Below are 20,730 nucleotides of genomic sequence, written 5' to 3'. Positions count from 1 at the left end.
GACTTGCAACAGTTCTTTCAATGTAGGAGTCTTTTTTATGCCATTTCCAAGTGTCTTTTAAGCATGACAACCTAAAATAGCAACTCTTTTGAAAGCTAACAACCTGTATTTTGAAACCAATAACCTGACCACAGGAACTCTCAAGCATATACCTCTTAATAAAGCCCCATGGATTTGGTTCCTCAAATATTTGAACATTTAGAAAAATAAATAAACTTGGCCATTAGTCATGCAGGTACTGGAGAGCTGGTAATATTCCTACTAATAAGATTAAAAAACTAGTGGGGTTCCAGATGCTACAAAATACTCTGGATAGCTCCATAAACGTCATCATTTTTACACCCAGCCCATTAAAACAACTACAGTATCTAGTTGTCTCATATCCACATCGTAACTTAAAATGAATGTGACAGATTTCTTATGAGAAAAGTAACAGCACACAAGAGATATCATGACAAAAGCTATTTTTATGACTCCATACATACCGAAGATATTAATATCACTCTTCCTATGCAAAAAAAATATATGACACCCCAGACTGCATGTCATTTGGACCAGGAAGATTGTCATTATCCTTATCCTGCCTACCCCCCCAAAAAAATAAAACCCAGAAACAAACCAAAAAGGAAATTCTTAATGTAAGATATTTCATTCACATTTTCCTAAGATCCTTTAAAGGAATAGAAATGACAGACACGTAAGACTCATTTAAAATAAAACTCTAAGCCTGCTTTGGATTCTGTGTCTCCCTCTCTCTCTCTGCCCCTCCCCCACTCACATTCTGTCTCTCTCTCTCTCTCTCTCAAAAATAAACAAACATAAACAAATTAAAAAAAAACAATAAAACTCTAGAGTGACACCTGTCTGGCTCAGTCAGTAGATCGTGCCATTTTTTTTTTTAATTTGTTTTCAACGTTTATTTATTTTGGGGACAGAGAGAGACAGAGCATGAACGGGGGAGGGGCAGAGAGAGAGGGAGACACAGAATCGGAAACAGGCTCCAGGCTCTGAGCCATCAGCCCAGAGCCCGGATCGTGCCATTTTTTATTGGGATAGTGAGTTTGAGCCCCATGTTGGGGGTAGAGTTTTTAAAAACAAACAAACAAACAAACAAACAAAAAACTCTAGGATTTCTATGGCTTTGTACCTTGACTTTTGTATATAGTATCCTATCAATTCTGTTTCTACAATCGGTATAGTTCGTAACTCTACTACTCTTTTCTTGCTGTCATAGAAACGGGAGGGCAGACACAAGATAAAACCAGTGATCGCATGATGAATTTCCTATCTCTTTCTTACTATGAAATGACCAGTATAGATTCAACAGCTTTCCTTTTAATATTATATAAATTAGGTGGAACTCCATCAATTCAGGAGTTTGAAAATTCTCCTTAATATTGAGGAAGCAATACTTGAAAATCTTCAAGGCTTGATTGAATTATAAAATTAATTGTTTGCTTTTTGGCAAGGCCAGGATTACATATGCGAAATAACTCACAGTTACACAGGAAATATGAGACAGTAAATTAGTGAACCAAAGGAAATAGGTTTAAATTGGGTATTACTATACAAACCTCTTATGACAAGACAGGTCACATGAAACATGGCTTAATGCATGAACTATCCGGTAGAATCAGAATAATAATCACCACTAGGACTCGCACATGAATAGTACTCTTCAACTTACAAATCACTTTTAGATACAGTCTCACATCTGATCACTACAAAAAAACAAGTCCTTTGAAATCAGCACTATTATAATCCTCACCATACAGATGAAGAAGCGGGTCTGCAGGATGATGCAGAGCTGAAGGGTTTAAGAGCCATTATATTAAATTACATATCCTTTGTTTCAATCATGATAGGCAGAGTCATATTTTTCTGTAATAATGTTACCTATGTCTACAAAAGACACAGAAAATGGTTTTCTACGGTCTACAAAATACATACAAAAGTGACAGAACCTTACTTCCAAATACTTTATTTCTGTATTATCTGTGAGTCCAATGGCACACTCAGAAAATCAGCTCTTTTTGCCAAAGACAAAATATCTTCACATAGATCCTCCATGAATGCATTTGGAGTGGTCTTGGTTGACCCAGTGGAGATGTGACGATTTAGGCTTTTCATTACCTAAATATGTTTCTAGTTCAGGTTGTTAGTGATGGATATTGTTGGTTCCATTTTTGATTATCTTCTATTTTTCAAAGATAACCCATTTGTATTAAATGAGGGAAACCAGTGTTACTTTTAACATTTCCAAATTGCTACTCACTGTAAGACTGTAAAAAATTCAATGAAGTTTCTAAACCTATCCATCCAACTCAAGTTATGCATAGTCATTGGCCAAATCTATTCAATGAGTGAGACATGGGGGAAAAAATGCCAGTTGGCTACAATATTCTCCATGTATGGGCAGAGAAGAGTAGGTGTAGCCATGTGTCACTTTGGTTTTCTGCCATGTAAATATTGAAAACAGATCCACTGAACAGCAGACCCTCCCGCCTATCCTTTACTTGCTTTGATAAAGATCCTCTTCTGGAAGAAGCCCTGACTTCTGGATGTCTATTCAAGTGCCACATGTTGCACTACTTTGTTTTGAGGGCTGTTTTATGCTAAGATTCTTACATGTGTCAACCCATCTCCTTTTCAACTCCAGTATCTTCACTGAGATTTAGAGTCAAGAGTCATCTAGTAAGTTACTTACAAATACCAGACACATCCATACTCTCCACCTAGGATGTTTGACATTTCACGTTGTTTTGCGAGAGAAGTCCTCTTTGTTTTTGTGTTTCTTTTCTAAAGTCATGTTAAGTACTGAGGTCTGGATATTACAGAAGATCTGAACCAAGTCAGTCACAAAAGGCGGCAGCTGGGGGGTGGGGGTCATTCAGTGTATTTGTTTAAATAGCATACACTTTGGAGTCAGATGAAACTGGAGCCATCCCAGTGTCATCACTTCCTGGTTGTGTGGCCCTGGTGACAGAAGTAACTGCTGGGATGTTATTTGGGCATAACCATGACAATTCATCTTTATCAGACTTCTGTAGTGATTGAATTCCGTAGGGCAGCACAGAGTCTACAAAACTGTAATTCTCAAAAAATGACGTGTCTCTTTCCTTTTAAGGAGTGCATGTGCTTTAGATGCTTCTGCGCGTCTGATTTTATGTAAGAAAATATAGATTTAAAGTATATTGATTTATGATGTATCTTTATATTGAACAGTGTTATAACACTCTTGGAAAAGTAAAACAAGAGCCCCAGGCTCTAGGCTTTTCAATTGCCTCTAGGTGTCTGGGATTCAAGAGCTTTGTCTCCTCACTCAGGGTTCTGTTACAACCCATTGATTTTTCCTCACAGTATAAAATTTCCTCTGTTTAATTTCATTGGGTTGTTTCCCCTGGGTCATTCTGACCAATTATGTTCCTTGTTGTTTATACCGTTCAACCATCAATAGACTTCATTTTGAAGAATATGATGCAATCATGTGATGGCATTTTCTCCTGTTAGTGAATTGCTGTTACCTGAAGAATGCTCTAAAGAACAGGAAAATAACTGATGCCCATTGAGCATCATCGTCTTCATGACATGAAACAAATTAGAGATCATGTATCTAGATTAAAAAAGAAAAGACTAGAGCAGTGGGTCAAGCTGGAACCAGCTATAGGTACCTGTGTTTCACGCCTATCTACTCTCCCCCTCTCTCCGCTACATTATACCATCTCACGTGATCTTCAGAACAAGTCTATGAGTGGCTGTTATGAACCTCAGTTAACAGAGCTGGGGACTGCACTTCTAGAAAATCAAACAACCTGCATTAGGTCCTCAAACCCAAGGGGTGATAGAGACTGCACTCAAATTTGGTCTTCTCAGTACACGCTGCCAGACATCCTCCCTGCCAAATACAGGAATCATGGAAAAACTTAACTTTTTTTTTAATATAACATTCCAATTACTTTGGGCTTGAATTTGAGAAGTGTCTAAGTCTATGTGACACAAAATATTCTTTTGAAAACCTGAGTGAGTCAGATGGGTTATTCAGAAGCCAACCAGGTGTATAGTGAACTTCCAGAAGAAAATGGAACCCTTCCTCCCATGAACACTCTTCCCCATTAGTTGTCCCAGGGCTGCCAAACATTCCATTTCAGAAACTGCTTGCATTTAGCCCAAGGCTTTACTCACAGTTTGAAAATGCAGCAACTTCTTACTAGACATGTCTCCGGAGGCAAGGGAAACAAAAGCAAAAATGTAAATACGTTCAAAAAAGTAACCTTTAGCACTGATGGCAGTTATATTCACTGTGGTCAGAATGAGTTTCCAGCTCATCTTGAGACTAGTTTTATCGGTAGGAGCTTGAGGACAGAAAAAAAAAAATACGGTGAGTAAAATGTCCCATAGAAGTCAGGATGGGGAGCTCTGGAAGTTTCAGGGCACTAAAGGAGGACAACAAGAAAATGCAAAGGCAATCATAATAATGACCAAACCGATTTCTTAATTTAACCAAAGGCCCGGACTGTCTAAAGAACTAATGATTCTCAGGGCTACATTATCCCACATCTTAAAATAAGGGAGATTTACCGTTCCACTTGGAAAGGCTTCTGGTATGATTCTATTTTGTCTCACCCTTACATTTTCATTATAAACCAAACAGTCATTCTGCGACTTGATCGGATGTCAGCAATATCATCTGCTGTAACAATGGAGGGAGGATTTGCACGTGGGCAAGACTCATGCATTAGGATGCCTTGATGTCTACCTGCCAGGGTTCTGGGAGCGTTCTAGTAGAATCCCAGCACTCACGCTGCACAGTTCACAATCTAACAGATGGCACCATCAAGCAAGTGTCCCTGGTTGTCAGTGTCTTTGAAAATGAGGGCAAAGAAATGCAGACTATCTTAAGTTGGCTGGAAGAACGCATGTCCTTATTCCTTACGTATGTTGACGATGGCTGACAAATTTCTAGCAGATATAATCTCACAGAACATTCAGGGTAGCATTTTACAGCAACATAAACTGAGACTGTAAGATACCTTGATAAATAGCTCCTTCCCCCTCCCCCCCCCCCCCGCCCCCCGCCCAGGCTGGGATCTCCCTTCTCCAGATACGTGCCCAGCTCTCTGTCACCATCAAGCAGCCAGGGGACAACGACAGACTGCTCCGCAGATAGTTTCGGAAGCTGCGAGGAGGTGTTTAAAAGTTGTGTTCGTACCATGGGGTGGCGGAACACAAACATGTTCTATAGCATGCAACGTCATTTTCAGAAGCAAAAAAGAGAGACAGAGAGAGAAAGAGAGAGAGAAGAAAATAGATACCCTGCTGCTGAAAGGTAATGGGAACATTTTTAGTGCTCCGCGCACTGACAGTGAGCCGTTAACAAGGTAAAATTAACAAATATTGGTGCAATTTGGAGCCTGCATTTTCTGTTTGGGGAATTATGATAATGTGACAAGGTTATCGTTATAATTAGGAGAGTAATTAAAGTAACGGAGTAATTGCTCTTCTGCATTTTTTTCTTAGTCAAAAAGATCTTAATTGTAGGGAAAAAAGAAAAGAATACTCTTCATTTTTTTTTTTTTTTAAAGAAAGGCAGACTGCCACATGCGGCGCCTCATTTGGATGTGTCTGGAGTCTTGGAAGCTTGACTACCCTACGTTCTCCTACAAATGGACCTTGAGAGCTTGTTTGGAGGTTCTAGCAGGGGAGCGCAGCTACTCGTATACCCTTGACCGAAGAATGGTCCTCCTCTATCGGGGAAGGTCGTCCTCTTCGACCGAGCGCGCAGCTTTGGGAGGGACGCAAATGGAGCGGTGAGGGAGGAAGGGGACACCCACCTAGCCAGCCAGATCAGCCGAATCAACCCTGGCGATCAATGGGTGACAGATGTCGTAGCCGGATCGCCCTCACATCCTCTTCATTTTTTTTTTTTTTTTTTATTTCTCACAAGCATCGCAGAATCCAAAATCAAGCAGCCTAGTCACATTGGTACATATAGCATCTTTCAACTTTCTGCTTATGAGCAACATTTTCTTTTTTAGCCGTTACAAATTCCTTGTTGCATAGAATGGATGCTACATGGGAAGACTGTCTGTAGGAGGAGGCGGTCCTTTGCTGTATGACATCACTTCTAATTTTTATAGGTTAAGGGATTTTTCTGCTCATTACTTCCTGATTCTGGACCCAGTTTCAATTAGTTATATGGTCACACTGTCGCCCCTGTACAAATGAGGAAAATCAAAACTGCTCCTCCCAGATGGGTATACGCCTCCCAGGTAGTAAATAAGTAATAATTTATAAACAAACAAACAAACAAGCCAACAAACAAACAAACCTACCCATCCCTGAAGAGTCAGAGGTAGAACAGGCAAGGTCTGTCTGGCAGAAATACTTTGAAGTACGGAAATGAGCCTACAGCAGTAAGAGATTTGTTTGAGTTCCTGGCAGGAGAAGGGAAGCCGACCTGGCAGAACTGTGACAAAGTCAACATTTTTGCTCAAATCCTATGGGCTTCCTGAAACAGATAAAAAGTCTTGCCAATTTCACATGAAGTCACAGTGACCAAGCAGGTGCACTGACTACCGCTAACTACTTGTGCATCATCAGTGACTAATGATTAAGGAAAGCCACCGACTAAATGCTGTTGACGTGGGGGATCCTGGGTACTGGAACCCTGGAATCTAACCCAGAACCCACCATCCACCCTCAGGATGGGAAGGGCAGTGCAGACTCGGTTCCGGGGTGAGTCCAGGAACGTCGCCGGAGGGAAACTGAACCATGTGACCTTTTGCAAGGGACACCATTTCTGGAAAGCCTCCCTTTCCTTACCTGAAAAAATAATGATCCTACTCATCTATCTTGCTGAACTGCTACGAGTTAAAAATGAAATAAAATATAAACGAGCTTTATAAAGGGCCTTATGTATCCCATATACATGTATATATACACATATCGCCTATCACATACAGTCCTTACTACAAGCAACTGTGGTTTGGCTCCGTGACTCCCTTCCCTCTGGACAGTGAGAACAACGCATTCAGAGAACATCTAAACTATTTGGTAACAAAAGAATTCATACTCATTTTGATGTCCATTTAGCCCCAAATTGATCACCTACTGCTCCTGATAGACCTTTCACTGCTTATCTACTTAGCTAATTCCTTCCTCAAAGACCAGTGCAAAGGTCACTTCCTTCTGGAGCCTTCTCAGGATCCCACAGGGGAAATGAGGCTCATTTTTACTTGGCTGTCAAGCCACTGCATACACCCTGCTAACCACCACAATATTTCCTCACGTATCTTTCCACCCCCAGGCCACGAGGAATTTGAGAGACAGAGGCTCAGTCTTCTGCCCCTCGGCACCCCTAAGCTGAGTATGTGTTCAAAGAGTATGTATCGACTAGGCTGAGTAACAAATTCTTCAGCATGAGTAACGATGACAGTTATAAGTGTATGTATATACACATGCATACATGTGTAGAGATATAGATCTATACGTATGTATATGCTTATATGTTCCATATCTAGATCTAGGACTATATTTTAAATACAGGTTTCTTTGATTAGGATACTAAACTCTTCGGAAGCCACTAGCCACCCACACTGCCAAACCTGGAGAAGACCATGGAGCTAGCCAGCTCCTTTATTTCGGGAAACGTTATTTCCTGGAAGTTATTATCTGCTCTGGCAATAGCAATATCATAGCAATTACTCTAAAGACACATTGTGTCCTACACGCATGATACAAAAGCATTCCCAAAACAAAAAGTTGATCTCTGAAGGAATCACATAGGGGGAAGACCCCGGTGAATAAACGTCTCGATGCTGATGTTACGGCTGCTGTTCGTCTGAACAACTGTGTCTTCCCCTCTCCTCTGCGATGTGATTTTAAACTGAAAGCATTAGGTAGCGAGAAGCACTGTAATTAAAGCTTCAAACAGAAAATGATTGAAGAAACACTGAAAGAGACGTCTCCTTTGAAAGTGCATTTCAATTCTCCCCATGTCTCCAGAAGAAAAATGCTTCTGACAGTCTATATTTTACCACTGTTTCACTTAATAATGCATATTGACATTTATCCAGGAACATTGGCCATTGCTTTGCTTCTCATTAAAATCAGCTAAGCACCTCCCTGTGACTCTGATTCTCCCCCCCCCCCCCCACAACCTATCCACGTTGTTTTCTCGGTTTGTTTTCATTTACTTGTTTTTTTTTAAATTAATGTTGAAGCAAGGATAAATGTTGTAGGGTAGAAACGCAAATCCCCTGGTAAAGCAGACCAAAACTCTGGGGGCAAATGAGAGCCCTCTGCCTCTGGTTTTGTTTACCAAATGACAATTTCATAACCCAGATGAAAACACATACGTGAGCAGGACGTAAGTATTCCAAGAGCAAACAGACCACACAGAGGTTTCCTTATTCTTATGACCTATGCTTAGAACATCATAAGAAACACTTTTTAGAGATGCCCGTTACCTGCTTTACATCCTAAAAAGGGTCGCAGATTAACTATCGGTGCAATTGCCATTTTCTTTCTAATATGACATGATCCTTAACAAAAAGCAGTTGTGAGAAGTGTCTTTTTTTGTTTGCTTTTGTTTTTATAATCTCTGGGCCTGTGTGGGTACCTCACGTGGTCTGTCTCCTTTCGAAAAAATCTGGGTATTCCATTCACAAACTTTAATATTCACACTATAAATGTAGGGAAAAAGCAGTTCAAGCAGATTTGTTCATCACTTCATTCAACACTTGGTTAGGAGCCGTGGAGGTTTTACAAAACGAATATGATATGCACTCTGGTCTCAAGGTATCTGCAAACTAGTAATGTAGCTATCTAATTTTAAAAAAAAGCTTTAAAAGAGAACACTATAAATTAGTCATGACTTTAGCTTCCAGTTGAGTAACGGGGCCTATGTTTTTTTAGGTTTATCACTCAGAAAGCAAGGAACGTTCACAAAGTCGTTTACTAGTTGATGACAAACGGGACAGAAATTATGCTAGAAAAGCACTCTTTATAGTTAATAGAAATAGCTAATACATGACGTGCACAGACTACCTGCCATGCTGGTTCTGAGCAGATTGCACCATCAACTCATTAAATCTTCTCAACAACTTTATAAGGTAGATATTATCTCTGTGCTGTAGATAAGAAAACTCAGGTGCAGAGACACGATAACTTGTCTAGAGCAACTGAGCACCAAGGAAGAGATGGGATCTGAACCCAAGGAGTCTGGCTCTAGGACCAGCTTACCCATTTTCTACAACTCTTTCCAGGTACAGCTGTACCCCTGCAGGGAAAAGTGTGTGCAGAATCACTGGGTTGAAACTAGGTTCCTTCCAAGGAATGTGTGGTTCTCAGGCCAAGCTCAGGCTACAATTCCATTTTCCAAGTTAAAACGTTTTCCCAAATGAATGTTATCACCTGTTTTTGTTTTTGTTGTTGTTGTTTTGTTTTGTTTTGTTTTGTGTTTTATAAATAAAGTCCCACTGGGTGTTGGGATGCAGGATAGAACTTGTCAAAAGGTAAGGTGAATATCTTAAATAAAGCTCCTACCAATGAGATGACGGTGCCCTGCACATACTCCCATGTGCTTAATTTTCAACAGCCCAGTGGGCATTCTCTCAAACTGGTAAATATTGCAGATAACATTTATATAATTATCTCTAGAATACCAAACTTTCAAGACATTTTAAATGTCCAGACTGCACAGCCTGGTACTCATGCTTTGATTTAATTTTAAGAGAATTATCTGGATATCCCAGTTAAAACCATCTTAAGATCTTAAAAGTATAAAATATCTACATTCATAAGACTGAATTGATCAACTTCACAGCAAATTTCTTACTTACATCCCTTCTACCCATACTGTATTACCATCTCACTGCTAGAAAATAGAAACATGTATACATTTTAATGCTCATTTTCTTCCTCTAATCACTAAAAGTTATAACAGTTATTTGTTTTCTAGTTTTCACTATTTGGTTTTCCTCCCATTTTCTTTTCTCATTGCCAGATTCATTTTAAGATTTTTACATAGAGGAGAAATACTTCCATGGCCGATCTGTGCATAATCTTCCAGGAATCTGGGCATATTCTGACACAGTGACTAGTTCCTCTCTGAAGACACAGCAAGATTATGAGGGCTTCCAGCCTCCTTCAGCCCCTTATATCAGGATCTGAATCGACTGTAAAATTCGATGTGAAAAGCCTTCAGTACCTTGCCACCTGTGAATTTCCTATCTCTACCTTTCAATAAAGACAGCTTTTGCATGAAGAATGATATCAAATTTCTAACTTGCAAGTGTCTAAGGACCAAAATTACATTACCAGAATGATACCTCTCTCCATTAGGCAGGCATTATTAGATGATGTCATAGGTCTTTAATTCATATCAGTGCCTTCTGCGGGGTGTGATGTATACCCAGGGGGTGAGGGCGTGTGAGGCTGGCTCATGACAGAGTGCCATCTCTGACTCTCATTCAGCAAGCCGCCTTTAGGGGAAAAGAACCTTAGGATCACCTTACCAGCATCCTGTCGTGATACCGTTCTGTTCTAACCAGGCCAAATTTATTGAAATTCACAGCAGCAGCTCTCTGTTTTTACATTCAGAAAGAAATGGCTACAAAAACATAACGCCAACATTCGGTAACACCACACTCCTATTGACAATGCTAACTACTTTGGTCAAAGTCAATGAATTAAATTTTACAAACAATGGATCAAGAAGAAATATCCCAATGTGAGAGGGAGGGATTCTCAGCTCTACTAAGTGGGTTGAAGTCATTGTCAGCTTTAATTGGAATGTCAGCTTTCAGTTAAGGGGGGGGGGGGTGGAGCATCAAAATAAGCATTCAAGTGGCAAAGATGTGGTCTGATAGGACCTAGAGTTATATGTATGCCACTGGCCAGCTTCGAAAAAAAAAAAAAAAATGAACATGTTGTACATCCTGGACCGTATTTCTTTTTTTTTTTTTTTTTATTGTTAAGTTTATTTATTTTGAGAAAGAGAGAGAGAGAGAGAACACACGGGCAGGGGAGGGGCAGAGAGAGAGAGAGAGAGAGAGAGAGAGAGAGAATCCCAAGCGGCTGCATACTCATGACATGGGGCTTGAACCCACAAACCATGAGATCATGGCCTGAGCCTAAACCAAGAGTCGGACCTTTAACCAACTGAGCCACTCAGGTGCCTCCTGGACTGTATTTCTTTTCTTTTTTATACTTTTTTTTTAATATTTATTTATTTTTGACAGAGAGAGAGAGAGAGAGAGAGACAGAGCATGAGCGGGGGAGGGGCAGAGAGAGAAGGAGACACAGAATCCCGGAAGAGGCTCCAGGCTCCAGGCTCTGAGCTGTCAGCACAGAATCTGATGTGGGGCTCGAACTCACAAGCTACGAGATCATGACCTGAGCCGAAGTCAGACGCTCAACCGACTGAGCCACCCAGGCGCCCCACCTGCACTGTGTTTCTTAGCTCCACTAATATTTCAGGGAATGAAGCACATAATACTTCCATTCTGTAGAAAGAGTATTTGCAGCCTGTGACCACTCACTGACAAATGCTTGTCTTCTGCAGTAATTTTTTTCTAAATTTTTTTGTAGATAACAGTTTATTAATCCCTCAAGACCACTAAACTGGTACTTGGAACTTTCTGGTATTTGGGACTTTTATAAATAGTTGCTGATTGCTGGCCCAGTCATGCATCCTTTTTAAACTTACATATATGTAGTGTCTTGCAGAGCATAATGAAGTCCTTTAATAAATAAGTTAAGTGCTTTGAAAAATAAAATAAAATGTGTTCCCCTTTCTTCTACCTGAGAATGGAAAGAGAAGTGAAGCTTGACTTTCTGCCCTAGATGAGATTTTCTTTCCAATTTAAACTTCAAACTCATGTTAAAAAGTATATGCCTTATCCTATAAGCTAATGAACATAAAGCTGAATCTATTGTTTGTACAGTAATTTGGATAACTGTGTCAAGCACACAGAGCTGAGTTTCACTGTACTCCAGAAGTCATTTGTTATGCTATTTCTTCAATAAGACAAAAAGGCTCTGTCATTTTCCAAAATCACAGTGCAGAAACACCACCACCAACAAAATTATTTATGATCGCCTGTTGGAGGGAACTTGAAATCTTCCCCTTTCTCCCCCCTCTTTATCCTTCCTTCTCTCCTCCTCTGATTCCTTCTTTTCTTTCCACAAATATGTGTTGAATCGCTAACTTTTTTACCTGATCAGTGCTGGAACTGGGGATAAAATATGACGTAGACAGCTGTCGTTCCAAGGAGTTCAACAAGGAAAAAGAACCCATACATGATCCCAGTGGTATCACCGAGAGAAGGAGAAAGAAAAAGAGAGGGGGGGGGGGCATGTGGAATATTGGGGGCAAGCATTTAAAAGTTGGCCACTACTAAATACTCTGTTTGCATTCTAAGAAAATTTGATCATCACATTCTGTCCTGATCGCATGTTTCTTGGCCAATAAACTTTTATACCACATTATCCACTGCATCCTTTCCCTCTGTCTGAAGGCTGCGAAGGAGAGTGGGTGTGCATTTCATAACAATGACTAAGACAGACACTCGTACGACCTTACTTGAAGCAAAAGAAAAGAGCCAACAGGTGGAAGGTGGCTGCTGTCTAAGTATTCTCAGCCTTATTTGCGGTGTGTGTTGAGCCTGAAAGTCTTTAATTTGCAAAACTCCCATAGTTAAAAATAAACGTGAGAATCACATCTTGAACCTGGCATCAAAAAATGCCATTACCTCTGCAGTCTTCTGAAACTAGATCTGGGAGGTGAGGCTGGTAAATTTCCAGAGACTTAATGCATGGCAGAAACGTCAGATACAAGAGAGACCTGACTTGTTAGTTACAGCAGTTTAGGCCTCTTTCTGGAAGGATTACTGGAATAGCTCCCTCACACCAAAGGTTCCATAATCAGCCTTCCAAATCCTGCCTTAAGCCAAAAGGTCCCGTGTCTTACCTGTCTGCACCAGGAAACTCCATGCTCTGACAATCATCAGCATTAGCATTGTCAAGCATTTACTGAGCTCCTAGAGGGAGCTAGAGGGACTCTATCTCTCTTTGAAGAAGCCTGTGAGATGTTCTTCTGTGATCATCTGCCCTTGGTAGCTTTGAAGGGCATGACCTAAGCTGCTGGGTGCATAATGAGGGGACACATTAACGTCTGCTGCTCTTTCAAAACATCAGAGAAACTTACCATATCATTTTTTTTTAATAAGCCATGCTGGAAAACTTGTTAATATTTATAGAGCACATAACTGCACCAGGTACTATGCTAAACACTCTCCACGTATGACCTCGTTTCATCCTAAGGCAACTCTTTAAGGAGGTTTTGATTTAAAGGCTCTTGCCACTGCACTGATGAGAAAAGTAAGGCTTATTTGGGTTACGTACCTTGCCAAGGTGCCAAATCTGTGAAGTAGGGAAGGCAGCTACAAGCCCAAGCAGACAAAATCCAGAGCCAAGCTCTGAATCTCTAATGCTAGCTCCCCAGATTCCGATAATTACACAATTACTGGAACTTGCCAGTGGAGAACAGATGAAGAAACTGAGGTCCAAGAAGGTTGAGCAATCTGACAGACATCAAAGATTTTTTTAGGGACAGAACTAAAACTCAGACCTTCTGCCCACCAACTGAACGATTTTCTGGGTATCTCACACTGCCCATCCAATTCAATCCACGGCATCAACTGTTGATAGGATGACTATAAGTACAAAAAACACAGGGACATGCCCTTCAGCATTTCATTTTTCTCTTCGGGATTCTCTGAGAAAGGGATAATTACATACGCCCTACCTACTGCAGGAGACCAGAAAGCAAAACCAAAATGAAAGCTTAATTTAAGGAATAAAAGAAACTTGAGTTACAAAAATGAAAAGGATTATGAAGAATGAGTCCCGTATTCAAGTTTCTCACTTCATATCATAATTTCCCTCCAGCAACAATTAAATTAAATCTTCAGGTATACCAGTAAGGCCCACCGCGATCTTAACTAAAATGAATCTTTTAGACATTTCAGGGAAGAACCTCTCTACATATTCATCCATCCCATGCATCTATCCATCCATCTTAGGATACAGTGGTGATTAGCCCAACACATAAAACTAACAGCAATATACTAAGATCCCATTATGTATGATACTTTTCATCTCTTCCATCATTTAATAATAACTCTAAAAAATTATTAATGTGTGCAGTTTACAGAAGAGACTTGGATAAAATGTATACTTTGTCCAAAGTTCACAGTTAGTTAATAGTAGAGCTGGGATTCAAACTCAGGCCCACCTAATTCCAACAATGAACGACCACACTGTACCTGAGGTTCCCTCTATGTGGGGTCATTCTTGGATATGCCCGTGACCACAGGGAACTGCCCCTCCCATCCATTCCCATTAAACAAGACCAGTGGAGGTGACACCGGAACCACTGCTGCTGTCACTTGGGCTCTACAGAGTTAAATGATGGAACAACATGAAAAAAACAAACATTTCACATTTTTATCCATTCCCAATAACCATCCCTTCGGGAAGGGTAAGAGCTACTGCACACAGAAAAAGAAATTCTTGGAGGTTATCCCTACCAGTGACTTGCTGGGGTGTTTCTTAAGCTTCTGTCTCTCTGACCCCATTTCCTAACTTTTCCAAATAATCCAATTCTTTTTTTTTTTAATTTTCTGTTAGTTTTTTTAATGTTTGTTTATTGATTGATTGATTGATTTAGAGTGCAGCTGTGCATGTGAGTGGGGAGGGGCAGAAAGAGGGAGAGAGAGAGAGAATCCCAAGCAAGCTCCATACAGTCAGTACAAAGCCCCACGGGGGGCTAGATCCCCCTACCATGAGATCATGACCTGAGCTGAAATCAAGAGTCAGACGCTTAACAGACTGAGCTGCCCAGGCGCCCCACCCCATCCTATTCTTTATATCACTTCAACTGCGGTCTGAGAGTCATATTCACACATTTCACAGATACCAACTCCCACTTCTCCATCTGCAACGTGCTCTTAATTTTTGTTTTCATTTTAAAGTTGTACTTAAATTTTAGCGAGTTAACCTACAGGTCAATATGAGTTTCAGGAGTAGAATTCAGTGATTCATCACTTATATACATACAGCATCCATTGCTCATCACAACAAGTACCCTCCTTCGTACCCGGCACCCATCCAGCCCATCCCCCACTCCCCCTCATTCCGTCAACCTTGTTTGTTCTCTATCATTTACAGTTTCTTATGGTTTGTGTCCATCTCTTCTGTTCCCTCCGTGCCCACTCCCCCTATGTTCATCTATTTTGTTCTTAAATTCTACATATGAGTGAAATCATATGGTATTTGTCTTTCTCTGATTGACTTATTTCACTTAGCACAATACGTTCTAGCCCCGTCCATGTCATTGCAAATGGCAAAATTTCATTCTTCTTGAATGCTGAGTAACATGCTCTTAATTTTGAAGAGAGAAGTTCTGGGAAAAGGGTGGAGTCAGATTCAAACTCAAACTACCAGTTAAATGAAATTAGAGATTTCCTCTGGATCTCATTATTTACTAATCTCTCCACCACTTAAAGACAAAGAATTATCTGAATACTTGTTTTGTTTTTTTCAGGAATATATTTGCTATCCATCTTCATAGAAATTATGCAAATGACTGAGAAATACAGAAACACGGAACAGGAAGGGCAATGGCAATTCAGCTTCTTTCCATGCTTATCATGAAAAGACCAAACTTAAGCTAAAACCATCAAGATAATTATTCTTGTTATTTTCATCACTAACAAAGGGAATGCTATAGATAGTTTTCCCATAAACCCCTTCCAGATTTACAGAGTATTTTACATAAGGAGATCAATATCTCCATACAAAGAAAAGCATAATCAAGGGTAAGTTCCAGTATCTGTTTGTTAAAAGTAAAAACAAACAAACAAACAAAAAACCAAAAACAAAAACATTCATGTTGTATAGCGTAGATCTTTCTTTATCTTCTAACACTGTGTTTCCAGACTATGGATAAGCCTTTAAACTGAAATCTAAGTAAAGGCTAACATGACCCTGATTTTTCCCCAAAAAGGAGTCAATAAATATAATTTTGCATAGCTGTGACGTGTTCCTATGAAAAACAGCTTCATAATGGTAGTGTAACACTAATATTATGCAGAGAAAGAAAAAAATATTCATTATTCAGTTATAATTACATTGGTCATTCAGGCTAAATGAACTGTGTCTCTATCACATCGTATTTTCCACAGTGTGGTCTGCAATGAAATTATTTACTTAATTTGCCTTGTTTGCTTCTCTCTTTGTCATGGCTTCCATTTTGTTGTTTACCTGTTTCCTAATAGACATTCCCTAGGGTTCTCAAACGGTTCATGTTCATTCTTAGAAGCTCTTACTTGAGAATTTCACCTAGTGGTGAACATTCACAGCACTGTCCCCAAAGAATATATTATGACTGTTGCTATTTTCATGTTTGTAGTGACAAGCTGAAGTTTAATAGAAAAATTCCTTTTTTGCCTGTTGATAAGCCAGACTCCTCTGCAGGCAGTTGTTTTTAAGAGCACTTTCTTTGGATAATTCCTTTCTAATAATCCAGGATACCCACTGCTTTTGAGGCGATGAGACTGCTGGAAAGATTTTTTTCCCATAAAAATAAGTGATTTTAAGAGTTTTTCAGCAGTGAGTATCCTAACTGAGACAGAGTAATGGCTATCCTGGGGTATTGTATCCTCTTCTGGACCCTAGAAATAAATAGTGATATGGGGAAACTGAGTAGGAGGAACTGTGTCCCTACAGAGATCCTTTGGGGAAAAGTGACACAGGATTGAAGAATTGTCTTGTCCATGTAGGAAAAAAAATTGGCATTTATAAGCCACAGAATTCATATTATTTCAAGTCAGAGGGCAAAGGGGAAGAGCGCTAATGCTAACTAGTACTTGATATGTATCAAGCATCACGAATCGATTTGCCATGGTGATCCTATGAGATGCATATTATTTTTCCTCTATTTAAACACTGAGAAAGTAGACCCAAAAGATGAAAGAAAGAAAGAAAGAAAGAAAGAAAGAAAGAAAGAAAGAAAGAAAGAAGAAAGGAAGGAAGAAAGGAAGGAAGAACGGAAAGAAGAACGGAAGGAAGGAAGGAAGGAAAGAAGGAAGGAAGGTAGAAAAAGAAAGAACGAACAAGCTCTAGTTACCCTAGTTGGCTGAGGCAGGACCAGGATTCAAATCTGAATCCAAACGTCATGGCCTTGCATTACCCCCAACCCTATGTCTTTATGCAGCTCCCTTGTAAAAAGAACACAATTATAGAGATAATAAAAAGCATGTGATTGCTGTATTTTTTCAAAACATCCAGATGCCGTCAAAGATTCCAGCAAGCTGAAGTCTATGGTTTTGCAATAACGCAAACATCTCTTTCAGTATAAACTACCACACCACTAATTTTGGCTATCAAGCCTCAGTTATAAGAATCCAATTCAACATAATCAAGTTCTAATGCCTCTGATTATGTCTATTTGCTCTTGCCTCAAGGCCTGGAAAGACTACAGGTTTCGCAAATATAAACAGAGGGTTCATGATGTTGTTGGAATGTTCTACCTTCCTGTTTTCAAAGCAAGAGTACACTGCTTTGACAAAAAATTCCACTAAGGGAACAAAGGGAGCTTATTCCATTATATAACTTTAAAACTCAAAAATGTAAGAGTTATCTGTGCAAACTTTGTCACTATTAATTTTTTCCATATTTAAAATCTGATGGGAAGCAGTATAGAGGGAGACACGGAGTTGTGCCGTGTGCAAATTTCACAGCGGTGGTTGGGGTCAGTTACCTGAGTTCAGTTTAGCTCCTCAAACATTTATTGGGCATGATCTTTGCGCTAGATGAGCTCACAGATAGTGGAGACAAAGCACTTGGTAAAAATGTACACCACAGTAAGACTACCATAAAGATAAAAGTAAGGCCATACTCTGAATTTAGTTCAGAAGAGAAGATAAACTTTCCTTGGGAAGATTAGGGAGAGCTACAGAAGGAACAGCCTTGAGTATCAAGCTAAGAAGTTTAGGCTTGACCTTGTAAATAATGAAAAGTAATGTCGTCAGCCCTGGAATGAGGAAGACTAAGGTAACTATGGTGGGAAGGTCAGGGTAGGAAAGATATACCGGGGGCCACAAGGGAACCAAAGTGAAAGGGGAAGATGGACAGCATTTTTAAAAGATGCATAAAACTAGAGATAGAAGAGTTGAAAATGAAATAAAAGGAGTAATCAAATATGGCTCAAAATCGTGGCTCTAGACAGCATAACTTGCTTAACAAAGAAATATGAATTAAGTTCTCTGTTGGGACTCAGTTGCGAACAACGAGCTCATGCTGACACATACCCACCCTGAAGTCCAGGAGAAAACCAATCAGGTCAGCACTCAGAGTGGAGAGGGAAGAGTGACACAGGCTGATCTGTTCCAGAAGCATACAGTCCAGACAAACCAGGCAGTCACTACTGGCAGGGGCGACGCTAGTATGTTTAGGTTTCTTTCACGTGGCCTGATCATCTCTCGGTGGCAAACTGTAGATAGCAAATATTTTGGCTCCACCCAATTCAGCCAAATTCAGACTGTTGCAGAAAGAAACACCACAGAATTCCCCGAAGGGCCAAACAGAACTGGTGTTTTCATGTGGTATGGAGCTTGGCTGGCCATGGGGCCATTCACTAAACTGCTCCCGTGCCTGGGCAGATCCTGCTTTCATAACTCCATCAATGAGCTCATCTAGATTAACTCAGGTCACTGACAACACGGCCTTGCTAATACTCAGTGTGATTCAAGAATACTGACTCAAGTATGCCACTCATCCAGAGCTGCCTCATGACAGATAGTAGGCATACGGTGACAGAAGAACCCAGAAACACCAGTAGACAGGGTCTAGCTGTCTAAAGGGGAATGAAGGAATTAAGGAGTGGAAATTAAAGAATTAAGGCAGCATGGATAATATTTACATGGACCTGGGAAGGACAGTTATTTGGAAGGTCTTCACTACGATCCCTGAATTCAGAAAACACAATTTTGCTATAGGCAGAGGTAAGTGCATCAGTACAAAATGCACAAAGGGAGAGATGGCCAAATGTCATTCAACAGGGTGAAGACTTTCAAGTGCATCCTGCGCTTATTTTCAAATCATCAGTGTAGAGCAGCCTTTTCCAGCCCATCTCTGTCTCGTTTTTTCACCCAATATAGTCTACGGGCTGAGCAATTACATAGATCTAGAAAAGGAGAGAATCTGACCTATTTATAACACAGTCAATTCTCCACTATTTCCAGGCTCTCTCAGGGGCCACTGACTTTACGCTAGTATCTGCCCTCTGGTCATTCTATTGTCCATTATCACCTCCACAGGGAAAAGGAGGTGACTCTCAAATCAATTCATTTAACTATTTATTATTAGTTCTGGTAAAGAAAAGAATGGAAAGTGTTCTCTGCAAAACATGTACCCCACAATCAGGCATTTATCTATAGACTTTCATTAATACAGAAAATGGGATGAGAGTTGCCATACTTTATTTTCAAACTAGTGAGTCTTCTCTCTTCTCATTTTACAGAAATACCTTGAGAAACCCAACAACCATTTTCACTCAAAAAACAGGCAAAGAGCAAAGAATGATTTCTTAAATAGTTACCCATTAAAAAAAATCATATACAGAAAGTTACATCACAGATTCCCTACTGGACAATGAGCCATCACCTCTGAATTTGATTTTTAAGGCATGGAAAAAAACAAATTTAATGTTGATTTTGGAAATTACCCAGTGCTCACCTATCCTATAAAGATAATAGCTACGAAATAAGATAAACAACCTAAGGCAATTTTCTCTACTCTAGTTTCTTGTGGTGTCAAATTGGGTTATTAGCAGTATTACTCAACAGAACGTATTTATAGGGTTTCATGAAGATTTCAGTGTGATAATATACATGAACTTCATAAGCATACTCTAAATAAACCTCGTCTATGATCCATACTTTTATATATTGCTGTTGTTTATTATTATTATTATTACGGTGATGCCTAATCCCCTGATGACAATATGGCCTTGCTAATACTAAGTGTGATTCAAGAATGAGAAGAGCATATTGTTTCTAAACAGTCCCATAAGTTAACATTATAAGATCTTCTAGGATGGTGTTCGAAGCCTCTAGTATTAAAGCATGGCGGCTTATCAAAAATCAACTCAGGTGTCATTCTGTGTATTTCCTATTGGCACTGAAAGCACTGCCAACATACAGACAGCCCCGAGGGAACCAAGGGTCAAGTTTAAGGTGGGAGCATATCAAACTATGCTCCACCATCTTCCACCTATTTAGGCATCAGAAATGTTGCTGAAACTTTGCACACACTGAGCCCACATGCATGAGAGTCACCTCTGTCCATCAGTTGATAATTCACCTTGAAAAGTAGCAAGGTATTGTTAGAATTATCTTTTGCCTAAGCAGAAGGACTGAGAGTCCAACGTCTGTCACCATTATGACCACATTAAACCTGGAAAGTTTAGAATTTATTGTAACCTTCAAATGTTCTTCATGTGCACGTCATGAACACTAAGGTGGATCCTGCTTTGTGGAGACAGAGTGATTAAGGAGTTATGATTTCAGGTCTTCTTTTCTCCTCTCTGGAGAGCCCTGGCTCCTCTGATATCTCCATCAGGAAATCATGTGCCTGAGATAAAATCAACAAAATAAAAGCAAA

At 39.9% G+C, this 20,730-nt stretch overlaps 1 protein-coding gene and 1 long non-coding RNA gene across 3 annotated transcripts in view; one reads left to right on the top strand and one right to left on the bottom strand.

Annotated features, from left to right (window-relative positions):
- FLRT2 (fibronectin leucine rich transmembrane protein 2) overlaps nt 1-20,730 on the bottom strand; it is a 103,213-nt gene that overhangs the window by 65,920 nt on the left and 16,563 nt on the right. The gene's annotated exons all lie outside the window — the stretch shown is intronic.
- Nucleotides 5,787-20,730, top strand: part of LOC123584174 — a 29,611-nt gene continuing 14,667 nt past the window's right edge. Inside the window, exons 1-2 of the long non-coding RNA XR_006705212.1 lie at nt 5,787-5,873; nt 6,704-6,716. This is a non-coding gene — a long non-coding RNA (uncharacterized LOC123584174). The remainder of the gene's footprint in view (nt 5,874-6,703; nt 6,717-20,730) is intronic.

Source organism: Leopardus geoffroyi, chromosome B3 (assembly GCF_018350155.1).
Source record: "Leopardus geoffroyi isolate Oge1 chromosome B3, O.geoffroyi_Oge1_pat1.0, whole genome shotgun sequence".
Taxonomy (NCBI): domain Eukaryota; kingdom Metazoa; phylum Chordata; class Mammalia; order Carnivora; family Felidae; genus Leopardus; species Leopardus geoffroyi.
Note: the sequence above shows the minus strand (reverse complement) of the source record. Positions and strands in the feature narration are given on the sequence as shown.